Source organism: Buteo buteo, chromosome 11 (genome assembly GCF_964188355.1).
Source record: "Buteo buteo chromosome 11, bButBut1.hap1.1, whole genome shotgun sequence".
In the NCBI taxonomy this organism is placed as follows: Eukaryota; Metazoa; Chordata; class Aves; order Accipitriformes; family Accipitridae; genus Buteo; species Buteo buteo.
In genome coordinates, this window is record NC_134181.1 from 1,623,701 (window position 1) to 1,639,241 (window position 15,541).

The 15,541-nt window shown below is 42.3% G+C and overlaps 1 protein-coding gene across 6 annotated transcripts in view; it reads left to right on the forward strand.

Annotated features, from left to right (window-relative positions):
• The window catches only part of ANKRD11 (ankyrin repeat domain containing 11), a 159,902-nt gene that overhangs the window by 27,422 nt on the left and 116,939 nt on the right, over positions 1 to 15,541 (forward strand). The gene's annotated exons all lie outside the window — the stretch shown is intronic.

The window sequence follows — 15,541 nt, forward strand, 5'->3', positions numbered from 1 at the left end:
TTTCGTATTGTTTCAAATGTAGCAAGTTTTTTCCCTGACTTGAGTGAAAGCAAAAGTTAACTTTCCTGTGGGGGCAGTTCCAGCATTGGTTTGTCCAGCAGACTGTGTAGCTTGTTGGTGCTGTAGACTGCTGAGTGTTAAATAGTCTTCTACCTCTAGTCTATCACGGTCCTCTTTCTTTCTCTTCACTTTCAAAATGTCTTTAAAAAAACCCCACAACACAAAGGCTATTAAAAAGTGCCAGTTTTACAATGTTATGTCTCCTTGTGATTAGTATAATTGAAACAGATGGCACCTATGTTTCATTTTGGGCAGAGAAACCTCCCAATATGCTGAGACTACAGTTTGATTCAGTGTTAGGATTCAACTTTTTGGTAGCGTTAGCAGATGCAGAAATAATAGGCTATCTTAGAGTGGAATTTAGGGGGGCGGGGGGGGGGAAGAGATTTTTCCCTCAGTATTTTGAGAGAGGATGAGGGAGGTCGGTGCTGTCTTCTGGAAAGCAAAATTATATAGATGTAGCTGGTAGGAAGGAGTTGTTCTTGCTGGGTTTTTTTTCCGCAGTACTGGCAGTTTGGTGTGTTGCAAGCTGATTAAAAGCCGTTGTTCGCTGCTCTCCGTGAGCTCGGCTTTGCAGTGTGTGTCATGGCAGCGTTACGGAGGGGAAGCTCAGCGGTGCAGAGTTCAAGGTCATCCTCAGCATGCCCAGAAACGCTATGGAGAGGGCTCTCAATGGATAACTTAGTGTGTTGCTTCTGCTGTGGGGCTTTGGGTACTTGGCTGACCTCTTGGTTTATGCTGCAATGGGATTATTGGTGTTGAAGTTGTCATTATGATAAAGGCCATTACTGAAGGAGAGTTACTCTATGTAGAAATACAGATCTGCTCTATCAGGTGGCTTTGCAAGCTGGTAGGTTTCCTTTGTCCTGGATTTTGAGGGGAAAAAAAATCTTTGTATTTAGTTTGTCCATAATAATTCCAAGGTATTCAGAGGGAGGCAAGACGTTATTTCGGTTTCCCTTGGTGAATATTAATAGCAGTAGAAGGCTTTCACAGTGAAACAAAACAGACTAGGCATCAGTAACTCTCCCCTGCTGCAGCTAAGTAATTAAAGTGTATCAAGTGTGAGACCTTTTGCTGTAGTATGCAGTAACTCTTTCCTTAATGGGCGCTCTGCAGTTCCCTGAAAAACTGAGCTGAATCCTAACATCAATTATAAAACAGATTGGTTACTACCTATTACGTTTCAGAGTTCAGTACGAAGATTTTTCATTCTGAGTTTTGAAGTAAATGGTGTTTTGCTTTTTTGAATGCAAACAATACTTTTAAAAACAGGATAGTATTCATTACAGGACCTTTCACTTAAATGAAAACTTACTGAACATTCAAATGTATTTGCATAGTATACTTGCCCACTGGGCAAAATGACTTGCTTCCTGACAGATTATAGAGCATTATGGCAGACTGCATCTGTCCAGGGCCTTTTGGCTACATCACCTGCCTTTTGGCCACTAATATCTTTTAGGATTATTACTGAGAGCTTAAATTATGCGCTGCATCACTATGGTAGCTGCCCTTTAGAAAAGTTTGCCACATTAGGCTTTTCTCTGTCTTTAGCCCTTTTCTCTCTGAATGTTTTGTATTTTGTTTATATAAAGCCATGCTATGTTGATTATGGGTCTAGCTGAAACTGTGGATGGAAAAACTTGACAGATGAAGGTTGAGGATGTGTGATGTGAAAAAACATTCACACTGCGTAGAGAGAAATAATTACTATGAAGTCAGATGTTTCTTTGACTTCTGAAACAAACAAACAAAAAAACAGTGATTTTGCTTTGTGGGTTTTGTGAGCCTTGGGAGATGATAGTTAAGTGACCTTTTCCAGTAAAATAAGTTTTTATCCACTGCTCTGCAAAGACAGACTATTGCATTACTTAAAAAGCATATTGGTTTGGGGTCTAATAGCTCCGTTCCTAGGCTACTGCAGTATGGAGATGTTGGGGAGAAGAGAACAAGGGGAGAAGATCAGAATCCTCCAGTGTTGGCTGAAAAAATTACCCAAATCTGGCATGTTCTGAAACTGTAGAGGTGAATTCTTAGGCTTTGTGCTGGTGGGGAGGCTACAGCATACACAGTCACTGCAGTTTATCATGCAGCTACCAGCCAGTGCACTGATGTGCTGTTTGTGCCATCCTCTGAGTAGCCCAAGGATTGAACAGAATTAACGTCTGGCCCAAGCTTGAGTAAAAACCTCTCATCCTAAAAGTCAGTCATTCTAAAAAGTCATTGTTGTCTTTAAGTCCTTATGCTGTGCATGGGTAAAACCACGGGGTGCCTTGGTGCTTGTGTGCCAAACTAGCAGAGTGATGATGTGCTACCTTCTGTCTTGCCTGAGGAGAAGGTGGTGTTTCGTGAAAGTGCTCAGCTTTTGTCACTTGTCCATTTGTGACCACGAGAATGAGGTTGCCTTTGCTGTAAACCTGTGAGTGAGAACGCACTGGGACACAAACCAAGTTGTTTCAGTTTTTTTGTTGTTTTTTTTTTCTCCCCTGGCCAAGCCACTTGTGCATGTGACTTGCTGTAAGGGATGCTGCCTGGGTTCCCTGTTGAAAGAGGCTGAGGAGCGTGATCTTCAGGACCAGGCTTACCTTTGTAGTAAGATCCTGCAGTATTTGCTCTATTCTGATAATGCTGTTCCACATTTCATAGCTTGGCTAATGCAAATAAAGCTTTGGTGCTGGAAAGGGACTTAGAGGGTGTCCACTGTGCTGTTCCCTTTGGTTGCAAACCTGATGCAGGGTGTTTCTGTCCCTGGGAGGTGGCTTGTTCCACATGTGCCAGTACCACTGTTTGTGATGGTGTGCTGTTAACCTGATCACCAAGATATTCTGCATTTAAATAAAATATAAATATTTAGAGGTTTATGTGGATTGTTTGTGGCACAGTCTGCTGACCCAGAAGTAGTTGCATTGGTGCAGCTTCTGGAGGACCAGAAATGCTGTGGTACGTTGTGGGGAGGGAGCAGAGGGCCTGTTCCACCGCAGGAAGTGTTAGGAAAGTCTGAGATTTCTCCATTTCAGTAGATGACTCCTTTATTGCGAAATGCAGGAGTTGCTACAAACATTGCTACCCTCAGTTCTCCAAAAAGGACATGGTTTTTTTTGTGTTTTGTTGTTTTGTTTTGTTTTGTGTTTTTTTTTTTTCTTTCCCCAGCTTGCCATAGTAATAACAGCAAAGGTCCTGTCAAAATGGGTGGAGAAACAGGGAGTTCAGTCAACTGTATGAGATGCTGGCTTCACATAGCCTCAACGGCTGCAACGCGGCAGCTCTCACGCTGCAATGAGTAGGAGAGGTATTTTCTCAATGAACTGTTTTGAACAATTTTCTCAAAACAAGCCAGGTTCATCATGGTAGCTTCTTTTCGCTTGTTGACAGCGAGAAACGGCTGCATCGTGCTGGGCTTGTTCTGGGGTTCAGTGACTTGATGGTCCCCGGAGCTGGCAGCTGGTATGATTCGTGCTTTCCCGACATCTTCATTAGGGAAGCAGAGGGGTCAAGGCTTTCTCCGAGCAGCAGAGATTGCAGCGGCTTTTGATGGTGGTTTTGGCAGTGGTATTTTACGGAGTTCATAATGAATATGTAGGTGTAAGATTAAAAGAATGAATAAGGTAGCGCTGCTAAACAGAATTGCTTTTCAGAGCTGCAGCCGTGCCTTGTTCTGACCTCCCGAGAAGGATACAATTGTATAGCTGAGGTCCGTAGTGGAAAAGCAATTACAATACATGCTTCCAGGATTGAATTGTCCTCTGAAAGTCAGATGCTGCAATAATGGTAGTGTTGTTTAGGTGGAATGCGGTGTTACTTAACTGCTTGGTATTTTTCTATTAATGTTCTTAAACGTGTTCATATACGGTTTTCAATTTTTACTGCTTTGGGGGAAATAGACTTAGTATTCCACAAAGAAGATATTTCTTTGCATAGAAGTATTCTGAGTTTTTGGGCTTTTTTTCCACGTGTTTCAATTCTTATCCCTTGCAAATTAGAGGGGTTGGAAGATAACGTGATAGAAGCAGCACAGTGTACGTTTTTTCTTTAGCATGTTGGTCACAGCCGACCTGAGCAGTGAGGCTTTCCCTGTGGTCCTGGGGTATGGTATGGAAACGTTGGCTTTTGGGGCGAGAAGCTGATGTGTTATGAACCAGGGCCTGGAACAGGGAGGGGAAGCCATGTGCAAGTGGAATTAACAGTCTCGTGTAACAGTAAAGAAGTGGAGCTGTGTGGCTTGTGGATTTGACTGACTTCTGCTGTGGTCCTCACTCCACCCCTGAAATGGTGGAGGCCTCTCTCTCTCAGAAAAATTCAGATTTTGGAAGCGCCATAAACCAGCTGGGTGGCTTTTCAGGTATGGGTTTGCCTGGAGTGTTTCAAACGAAGTACTCTGGGTTTGTGCTGGTACATGGCTCAGCCTGGGAAAGGCTGCAGCCAGTGTGGATGGGAGATGGGTTGTTAGAGAGCATTTCCTTCCCAGTGCTGTTCTGGCACGGTGCTCGTATGCTGTTGTACCTACGTGTATGTGAGGTGGGTTTCCACGGCCCTTAGGAGCGGTAAACTTCTGTTTGTCCATTTTGTGCTCTGCAATGGACAGCACTGAAGTTATACAATCTAAATTTAATTTTTAAAGCCCTATCTTCACTATCAGCAGAGGTTAAGCAGAGGCGGTTTTATTGTGAGCCTAGACTTCTTTGCGAGTCAAATGGGGCTTGAGTTTTTGGACACAAAACACTGCTGATACCTGCAGAAGGGAGCTTTAAAATCCTTCCCCCGTCCCAGTGAAAAAGCTGAATTCTCAAATATAATCTCAGCATAAGCATTTGATTTGAGTGTTTGAATTGCTGCTTTTACAGTTCGTTGTATTTTATCAGAATTTGTTAAATTGCCAATGTTATTCACATGCCACTTTTGGCAGATGCCACCTACATGCCCTCAATTTGAACGTACCTTTTAGGAGAAGTGTAGGTAGGGAGGCTCCTTTCTTGCATGTCAGATGTTAGAGAGTGGAGCACTTACATTAATTCACTTTCACTAACCTTTCCACTGCTAAAAAGCTAACCTGGCCCATGTGCACAATACAGCACCTTTAATGAACAGATCTGAGCTAAGCAGAAGCTTCTTTGAAAAATGTCTTGCTTGACTTGTTCTTTGGGTGTAATTCAGAGCTGTGTGTTCACCATGGCATGGAAGGGAGTTCTTGGTAAGAGCAGCCTGCTACCAGATACAACTCTTGTCCTTCCTCTCGGGTTCTGATTACAGCTAGACAAAGCCATGGCAACAGTTACCTAAAAAGAAGGGAAATAGTTGGTTGTTTTTTTTTTTCCCCAACTCTACTTGTTTTTGAATAATTTTGTTCTCAGAAGGGGCTACATTATGACTGCAAAAATCCTCATTTTTTAAAAAAAAGTATACTTTTGAGTTAGGATTTAGTAGATTTATATCAGTGAATGTACTCGACACTTAAAAATCACAGTTGTGTTTAGGAACAAGTTGTTAAAACAAGCTTGTAACGTAGACGGTGCACAGGATCATAATTTCCAGTAACTGGCAGAGTGTGTTATTTCACAGGAGAAGATTCCTATGAGACATACCGCCTGGGTGACACATGGAGACAAGGTTTCGGGAAGGGAATGTGTAGGTTATTTGGCATGCAAGGGGCCAGTTACGGCTTCCATTGTTGTGCAACAGCGTTCCTGGGTGCGACCTCTTCTGAAAGTAAAAGTGTTTTCAGGCAGGTTCTGGTGTGGTGAGCGAGGTGCAGTGTTTGGAGTGATGGTTTTATTTATTTATGAGTGTTTTGTGTAGCACCAAAGTGTATTTATTCTTGAAAGGGACTGAAGTGACGGTCTCCACCCTGAGGAAGTGACACTCTGGGTGCGAGATGACAGGCTTTGGAGTGGAATGGCAGGATTACACAAAATATGGCTGAAATCGCTTGTTTTCAGAAGATATCCATCATGCTATGATTAAGTGCGGATGATGCATTTGGCAGCAAGAGGTGTGCAATCTGTTCCTACCCTAAGGAGCTTGCAGACCAAAGGCCTGCTGATAAGACCAGACTCACCATTGTACTTCTTGAAAGAATAATGGTTTAGGATGGTCTTGTTCCTTTATCTTTTGCTCTTTTAAATAATTGTATAGATAATTGTGAGCCTGGTGATTTTGACGTTCAAACCCCTGAGTTCTTTAAGGGGGAGGAAGTAGTTTTTTGTGTTTGGGGGAATGTGTTTCTGTTGCACGAATACTGAGGGAGATGTGTGTGTCAGTGACTTGGGCATCTGTAGTGGAGCTACAGGTGGGACAGTCGGTGTCCGACAGGTACAGGTCAGCTGCCTGACACCCCCTGAGGTGGGAGTCGTTGCTTGGTGGTGTCAAGTGGCAGAAAACCCGGAGTGTGAATTTTATGGAAAACTTGCATGATAGGTGGTTTGGCTGAACCACCGAAGTGTCTAACAGTGTAACAGCCAGGTGCAGCCTCTTTCTTTAATAGGTACATGTGAAAGGGGGGCATTGTTATTATTGCAAGCAAATGCAAAATTGATGGATATGTTTTATTGATATTATTTGGGAGGGGACTTCTGATAAAAATGGGAGAAGCTTCTGAAAAGTAAGTCTTAAATGTCAAGTGTGAAGATGGAGACTAGGCGTTATCATTATTTCTGTTCCCTTGGTTAAATTCTTGGCAGAGCTTTAATTTTAGAAGAACAGGACAACAAGGGCTGAGATTTGCAGGCTCAGTCTAATTCATTACTGGCTTAATTAGATGCTTGAGAACTCAGGTATTCTGACAGTTTTGGCAATGCTGCATGTTATCCCTGTTTTATAGTAGTTTGCTGGACTTCTCCAGAAATTCAAAGATAACTTCACTGAATCATATTTAACAAGTTAATGTTTTAATTAGTATTTTGATCTTGAGCTTCCAATTGCTGTAGAAGTACAGGAGCTGGGAGAGGGGATTTCTTGGGTGTTTTGCAGGAACTTGCGTCTTCTTGTGGACATTTGAGTGAGTGAGGGGTGCGGGCTGTCGCCTGTGCTTACCGTGGCAGAAGCTTCAAGGGGCTTGAATTCTCGGAACCGCTCTCTGTGCCTGGTCATTTTGGGAAGCTGGCATGCCTGGCTGTTCTGCCCTCAGAAGTGGCTTTGGTTTGGTAGGCAAATACTGAAAGCTCTGCTTTTACTCAGAACTGTTTAATCTGCATTGCCTGCCTTCACCACTGCCCAGGCTCACTCCGGGTGCGGGCAGATGGCTGCAGGCAACCACGTTGGGGCATTTTGGGAAATCACAGCCCTTTGGTGAGGGCTGTGGCTGAATGCAGCAGTGAGTAAAGCAGATTCCTGAAGCACTGTGGGACTGGCTAAAACTCTCCCTTTCCCCTCGAGAGCAGCGGTCTCAGCTGTAATGTTTTTAACTCTTGAATTTGGACCAGTCTTAGAAGCTCACCTTTGGGGGTGGTAGCTTGTTAAGTTGTCAATACTATTGCCTGTAACCATCTGTTCCTACCACTAAGTAGCTGCAAAAATCAGTAATTCATTCTTTATTTTTTCTGAGGAGCTTGGGTGTAAATCTTCTCCCTTGTTATTTTTATTGGCTCCCTCATTATAAAAGGCAAGCATCTCCACAGTGCTGGAAAGGCAGAACGACATTCTTTCTTTAATCTTTCATCTAAATTTATTCAAAATTTAAATTCAAATAGTTACCAATATTAGGGGTTACTTCGGAGCACAGTAGCTATTCCTGGTGAAGTCAGTGCGTGGGTCTCCCTTATCAAACAGGAATGTGCTTGTGTAACTTCCACCTTTCTGGGTTAACCACTCCAAAGAGGAAAGGAGATGGTAGGCATGTGTACAATTTATTTTAGGAAATCGCCACTGTAAATGGATGCTGTGTTTGCTTTTGCAAGTAAAACTTGCCATGGATTCTTGTTTTTTTTTATTTATTTAATTTTGCCCTAGTGAATTAATAATCCAAGTGCGCTGACTTTGGTAGAGCTAATGTTAAGTTGCTGGTGGTGGTAGTTAAGGTCACTGAGAGAGAGGTGGTCTGGAGGCAGCTCTGATGGTTGTTGTGTGGGAGTTGTGGGAACATGGAAAACAGCATCGATTGTAGGACAGACAGACAGACTACTGCGTATTGTACCCCGAGTTATCCGGGGCTGGGATTTCACTCCTACATTTAAACTGCAGAATCTAAATGGGTTGACATCAAATAATGGTGTTAGTGTTTTGGGACGTGAAATCCCAGTTACTGGGGTTGTCTTCAGTGCTGTCACATGGAGGGTAGTGATGACACTTTTTTAATACAGAAGGACTTTGCAGCCTGAGGCCAGATGTTCTTCAGAGTTTTTATTCTCTTCCTTACTGTGTCACTGGAGTTCAGTTTTCCAAATGTTTATTTTGGTGGTTACCTACACTACAGAGTGTATGCCTGAGGTTTCTGTCGAGGTGATGTCCAGTTTTCCCAGCTTTATACCACCTACATGCTTGCCACTGGTGTCAAGAGTAGGGTTTTGTCTGATCTAAAAGAACAACTGTTGGATTTTGATGGCATTTCAGTGCAATGTGTGTGTCTGGACTCATCCTATGATACAATAATGTAAATATACATTATTATCTTGCAGTAATATACAAGCAGCAGAGACCAGCTCTGTTCTCGGGTCAGGCGCATGGCACTGCCTTTTGTATCTCGGTGGGCTTTGTTGGAAATACCTGAGCACTGTGCATGGCTGGGGACGGCTGGGAGCAGTGCTTGGGTGAGAGCAGGTCCTGTGCCTCGCTGTTACGGCAGGAGAACAACCCTCACATGATGAAGAAACGGGGAAGGTCTTGGAGGACTTAGTCCTTGCTGTAATTAATGGTCTGGAGGATTTGCAAGATGGGAGTAGTCTCTAAGGCTTGAGAAGGAAGCCCAGAATGGTGCATCTGTTGTTCCTGGCGGCTGTAGTTGCCATAAAGAAGGACCTGGCACGCCAGTATCAGTTCCTTTTGTACCCTTAGAAAATTTTAATACTTCCAGACTTCAGAGGATTTTTGGAAAAGCTGTTAGTCTAAAAGTTGTCCTGCACCTTGCAGGGAGGCTTGGACTCTGTGGGGCAGAGCTCAGGTGTTTTTTTTAAGAGTACATTATCTGTGACTTCTCTTGGCTTCAGATGATAACATTTAACCTTAATTCTGAATTTCTTGGGAGCCTTGACACTCAGTTTGTTTCCAAGTTTGGTGAAAGGCAGGATAGCAGTGTGAGGACTGGATGTGTTTATAGTACTTGGGCACCTCGAGCTTCTCCCCAAGGCTGACTCGCAGTCCGGCGTAGCTGAGCTCGAGCAGTTGGCCAGACGCTGACAGCAAACTAATGGGGGGGGGGGGGGGGGGGGATACATGGAGGAACTGCAAAAATGAGAGGAGCTTGTCAGTCAGATGGATGTGGGTAGGCATGGCAGGAGGAGTTCTTTGATTTTGGTCATTTTTGTCATTTTATATAATTTTTCAGCTGTTTAAACTGATGGTATAAGGATTCAAAGGTCAACGTTGAACAGCTCTGGTTATTCTCTGTTGGACCTAGACTTATTGCTAGTGTCGTATAAGAAATATACTTCCTTTTTATGTTCGCAGTCAGAAGAAAATTATTTTGTTGTCTTCAGTAGTTTTTACCTCATTCTTGTAGTCTTGCCAATATCCTGTATTTGTGTTTTGCAGGAAGCCTTTCAACATTTTCTTAATTGGAATTAACTGTTGTAATAGAAAGGCACATTTTGGTTGAAGATAATGTAGGAAATAAATATTCACAGAAATTTATTTTAAGTTAGTGGAAAAGCATTCATTGGAGAGCTTCATTTTGGAACTTTAACTTCTGAGAGGTTTAATGAAAGCTTTCTTTGCTCTTGGGTAATAGTAAAGGAATAAACCAAGTCTGCTGCTCCTGAGTTATCTTGAGCAACTAACCTCAGAGACTGATAGTAAGTCTATTTGTTATTGTATTGTAAGTGATGTTAATTAACGTAATGGCACAAATTTAACGCTATGCAAAAGGTACATGAAGTCACAATCAAATGACAACAGGTAGTAAATAATTTGACAAAATAAAAACATGAAAACAAATTATGAAAAAAAGCGCCATGTATTCTTTTCCTGTCTACAGTTAGGACTGCATCTGGATGTAGCAGCTGGCCAGTTCAGAATTCTTTTTTCCTCTAGTTTTTAATGATGCTTTCACAACAGTCTAAAAGGAGATCTCTGTCTAAATGAACTGGTAGCAGGGACATAGCAGTTCCTCTGGGCTTCGCATTCAGTGAGGTATCACACGGCTAAATTTTTCCTTTCTTTTCCCCTGCAGTTTCTTGGTTATTTAATGCTTTAAAGTAAGGACTACCTGAATATATGAATTATATACTTGAATGTTTGGTTAAAGATACAGAAACTTTCCTCATTCCCTTGACCTCAATCTTGCTGAAAGTAGGAAAGCGTTTAAAATACCTATAGCTCTGGGTATACATATGCAGCTGTATGTGTACATGCATATGTATTTTTAAATGTCCCCTATTTCAAGGTCATCCACAATTAAAGTTGAAGTGCAGATTAGATTTCCTGTAGCAAGATACATGTTATTGAGGCTAATTCCCACGGTCTGAAAGGAGTGCAGGATGGGGACCAAAGGGGAGGTTTTCATTCGAGTCCCGCGTGGTGCTTTGTACCTGCCTGGATGAAAAGAATGCGGATTGACAGTCTCTCTTCCCACAGTAGTCTTCAGAGCTGTTTAATCTATTTTTTTCATACTTGCGAAACGGCACCAAGCTTTGAGACACTCCTGTGTAAGCTTAGGTGATGATGAGCAAGAGGATTAATTAGATCTTCAAGACAGATAACTAGAGCAATGAGTTGTGCATAATAGTAGCTTGGAATTCCAATGACGTGTTTGCAAAGTGCTGTGCAACATGCATGCTTTGGCTGAAGCGTAATTATTTCTCAGCGTTGCATGCCCAAATGCCTCTGGGCACTGTAGCAAAATTTAGTAAGCAAATTATGTGAACAAAAAAGCTCAACTTTGATGGTTTTGCACACCACAATAGTTGTCAGTGATGTGATTAACTGCCGGTTTGATCACCTATTGGTGGTGTCTTCGTAGTACTTCAAGCTGACAGTCTGCAATTTGGATACCTCCAAGAGGCTGCTGTAGACTTACTGGTTTGTAATGCTAAATTAAGAGGGGGTGGGTGAAGGATTCAAATTAAATTGCAAGTATAGGGATTTTCTGTACTGCTAACATATAAATTGTATACTTGTGACCAGGGATGCAGGCAAGTCTAGCTTCTTTCAGAATGCCGTGATGCCACTAATACTTCTGCCCCAGAGAAGGTGCTGGCTTTAAGGTTAAGTGTCACTTTAGAGTGAATGCTTTTGTTAGTGAAACTTCAGTTAAAAAAAAAAAGAAAAGTCTTCCTCATGCAGAGTTTTCCTTTGCTCACAGAAATAGTTTCTATATTCATATTTAATTTACAGTAGCTTGGAGGAATGAAGAAAGTACTGGACTTTTTTTTTTGTGTAGTCCTTATTAAATTTCTTTGGAACGACTCTTGGATATAAACAAGGAGGACAGAGTGTACTGGGCAAAGTAGTGAGACATTTTTTGTTAAAACCGTAAGTGTTCATGGCTTTAACATTTGAAGGTAAAAACTGGTGAAGTCCATCAGATACCTTAGAGTAGTTCTGGTTACCACTTGCACTTTTCCAGTTCCTTTTCTGCTGTGATTCTTTGTAGGTTTACTTCTTGATACAGATTTAGTTTTTTTTTTATTTTATTTTATTACTGAAAACCTTGCATTTCTGATGATGACAGTAAAGAGCTGTGGTCTGTAGCTTAGGAGAAAGTTTGGTCATAATTCAAGACATGGTCCTGGAGAGGCTTCAATTAAAAGGTGTTGAAAGAGGGCTGTATTTTGCAGTTTTGCAAAGTTGGAATTTTTTTCCCTGTTAAAACCTTGGGGATCCCTGGGAAAGGAGGTTGATCCTGGCTTTTTCTGCTGGGTGAGTAGGAATTTAAAACTTCACCCCCCTGCTTTGACCTAGTTATGAAACCCTTGCCTGTAAAAGTATTAATTTGTGGACTCTAAGCCATCTTAGTATTGGAGTTGCAGAGTAGTGTATGTTTTTCTGTAGAGCCACCTTGAGTTTAGACATTAAAGGATGGTGATAAATCTGATAAACTTAGTAGAATATTTATTCCAGTGTGCTATAAACCTTCTTCATTACTCTGGAATTATTCAATGACTTTGACTTCTTTTTTTCCCCTGCTCAGCCATACTTTCACAAGGTATAATTAAAAAAAAAAAAAGCTATAGTTTTCCTTTTTGTTAACTCTGCTGTTGTTGAACTATGTGTGGTTTGGACTTCAGCCCTCCAGAATATTGGCAGAAGTTCTTGTCTGGAAAGAAATGGTAATTCTTTTGGGGTTGAAAAGTGGGGAAGGAAAGATCGCTGTAGAAGAGGTGATTTAAAGCAGAATAAGTCAATATGCATATATATATATATATTTATATACATATATATCAACATACACTAAGGTTTGTGTCATTTTTATATACAATGTTACTCATTTTTGTTTTTGTCAGGTTTGCTTATGTTTAGCTTATTGTAGCCAATCCTATTTTCAAACACTTTATATGAAGTTTAAGGCACTAGCTAAAATTGCAGTAATTGAAATCACTGAAATTTAAATACTACATTTGAATTCAGCTAAAATGATACAAGAGTGACCTTAAACTATCTTTTTAATATGAACTGCTTTTCTTTTTCCTTCTGAGTGCATAGCAGAAGACTACACCCGTCCCTTTCAAGCTGCTCGTGTCCTCTCTTGGGGTCATAGGCTTAAGCCAGCAATCCGTGTGCCAGGCTATTCTCAGGTGAAGCCTTTGCTGTGGAAATACCGATTAGAGGAGGAGAGGGCACAGTCAGGCCTGGCTGTCTTGGCTGTGTAGTCTGTGGGTAGCGGGGAGCAGCTCTTCTGAAATAGGGAAACCTTACCGGCTTTGTATGTTTGAGCTCTGAATTGTTGTCGGCTTGCTCTATCTCTGGTCCTGGGGCATTAATGCATACCTCTTAATTCATGTTCATTTATGGGAAATAATTGAACAGCTGGGCATATAGTGATACTCATCCTGTCTAGCTTACAGCCCCAGTACCTGCCAGCGCAGGCCAGGCTCTGCTCGGGGGGATGTTGTGTTGTGTTTGCAGGCTGGCGAGCGCGTTGGTGGTCTGTTAGTGCCAGCCTGAAAAATGCTGCGAAGGTGCAAATAGCCTTGTGCAGCAACACAAGATGTTCTGTGGCACCGCTCTAGGTGACTGTGCTGGTACTTCTGCTTTTGTTTCAAAACCAAGCAAGATTAAGGAAATATATACATGCGTATATACACACTGAAAGGGGAAATGTCCACTTCTCTAAGCTGAGAGAGTTATCATCTTCTCTTTTTCCTGGACACGTTAAGAATACTTCTCCAACGGCAGCGCTGATGCTTTTGTACTGGCAAGATTACTGCCTGGCCAATACCAGAGGTCAGAATTAATTCATAAACCTTACAGGTTGGGCTTCCCCTCATTCCCAAGCAGAAACATGGACAGCAGCTTTCCCAGCTACTCATCTCAAAAGAATTAACTTCTTGTGGAAATCTCTATTCAAATGCTGGATCAAGCTTAGAGTTACTCTTAGTCTAACAATGTTATCTCCTATGTAGTTTATTTTTATTCTTTTATTCAGCTTTGTTTTGCCGTGTGGATGATGTAACTGCTCTGGCTGGAGGGACAGCTGTGTTGCTGTGTACGTATGGTGCCCGCGGACAAGCCGACGTTCCTGGCTGCTCCCGGGAAGCAGCAGAGCTGGAGCTCGGCTCCTTCGGGCTGCGGTGCAGGAGGCAAGGCCACAGCACCTGAGTCTGGGGGCTTTCCTGGGGTCCACGTGTGAAGCTTGGCTTGGATTTGCAGAAGGGTCTTAGCTGGGATTCCTTTTTTAATGGTGCATTGTGAGGACTTGTACCCTTCGAAGAAAGCAGATGTGAAACCGATGTGAAGTGTGAGATGAGTCGATTTCTGCGTCACACTTGAAAAAATGGGAAGAGTCAGTACTTGGTTTCACTATGGGGCATAATGCTGATAACTCTAGTTTAGAGCTGGTTTAACAATTTCTCTGACAAGTTGGAGATACAGGTGTCACTGTGGGTTTACGTTTAGTAGCCCCCTTTGTACCTTTGTGATTTTAGGCGGCTGATGAAGCAACGTAGTATTGAAGTACTTGAACAAAGAATGTATCTGGAAGTGGCTAGTGGTCATTCTGGCAGATACTTAAGACCAAAGCTGCTATTGTTTTTCTCTTAGTTAAACAACAGTCAAGCTCATGCTGTGGCTTTTTTCTTTTGAATTGCAGTATAATGTTAGCTTTTATATATCCCCCGGGCCCACACTCGGGTGTGTGGTGGGCCAGCACACAGATGCATTGTTTGGGGTCCTGCATTCCAGGGAGATCAAATGCTCCGTGCACCACATCAGCTGCACATCTGCAACTGCTAAATCCTCCGCAGTCCTTCCGGATCCAGGTGCCATGCAATTACTAGGTTAAAGGCATCAAGAGCTGCTGCTTCTAGGTCCTTTCTGTTTAATTCTGCCTGCTTTGATTCACTACAGCTGGTGAAACAGTTAGACTTGGTTCAGGCATGTGTGGAAGAGAGCTCATTTCATGCTTGGAATTGTAATTATGTTCTTTTCTTTCAAGCTGCCAGCAGTAAAAGATGTCTTCCAGTGTGTATTATCTAAATAAGCAGTAGTGTTTAAATGTTTTCTTATTTCATTTTAAGAATGTGGCAAAATAAATTGTGCTTACTCTTCTAGTTTTCGTTCTGGAGCAATTAATTCCCCATAGCTCTCTCCCGTGATTCAGGCATGCTTGTTGTCTGTGTGAAGCTGCAATGTTACGCTGCTTTTAAATAGCTGTGCGAAGGAGAGTGTTGTGTAAGCGTAATGGCACTGCCCTGACTTGCCCAGCTGGCACTGGTGTCTCCTCTTGTCCTCTTGTCTCCGCGCTCTGACTGCGGTCGGTATTTGGTGTCGACAATCTATTCCACCCCAGTAATTTTTTATACTTATAACAGTAGCTGCTTAGTTTTAGTGAATTTTAATCTGTTTAATATACGTGAGCTAGAGACAAAAGTACAGTGCAAACATCAGTTCTCTCTTTAAAATAGCCTTTTCTGCATCTGAATTTTCCATGATGAATGGATCGGTTTCAGTGTGTCAGTTAACAGCGGGCACTGCACTGATGCTCCAAGTTTACTTCTGGAGGCTGCAGGTGTGAGATTTCAGGCATGTGGGTTTCCTTGTGGCACTCCTGGTACTCTTGGCTGGATTTGGGGAGGAAAGAGCCTGACAAGAATGCAGTTGATTTTAACTCATGCTCGTGGGTGTATCTGCAGCCTGGATCTGAGTACCCTTGTAGTTAGCACCTATTACCTCTCTT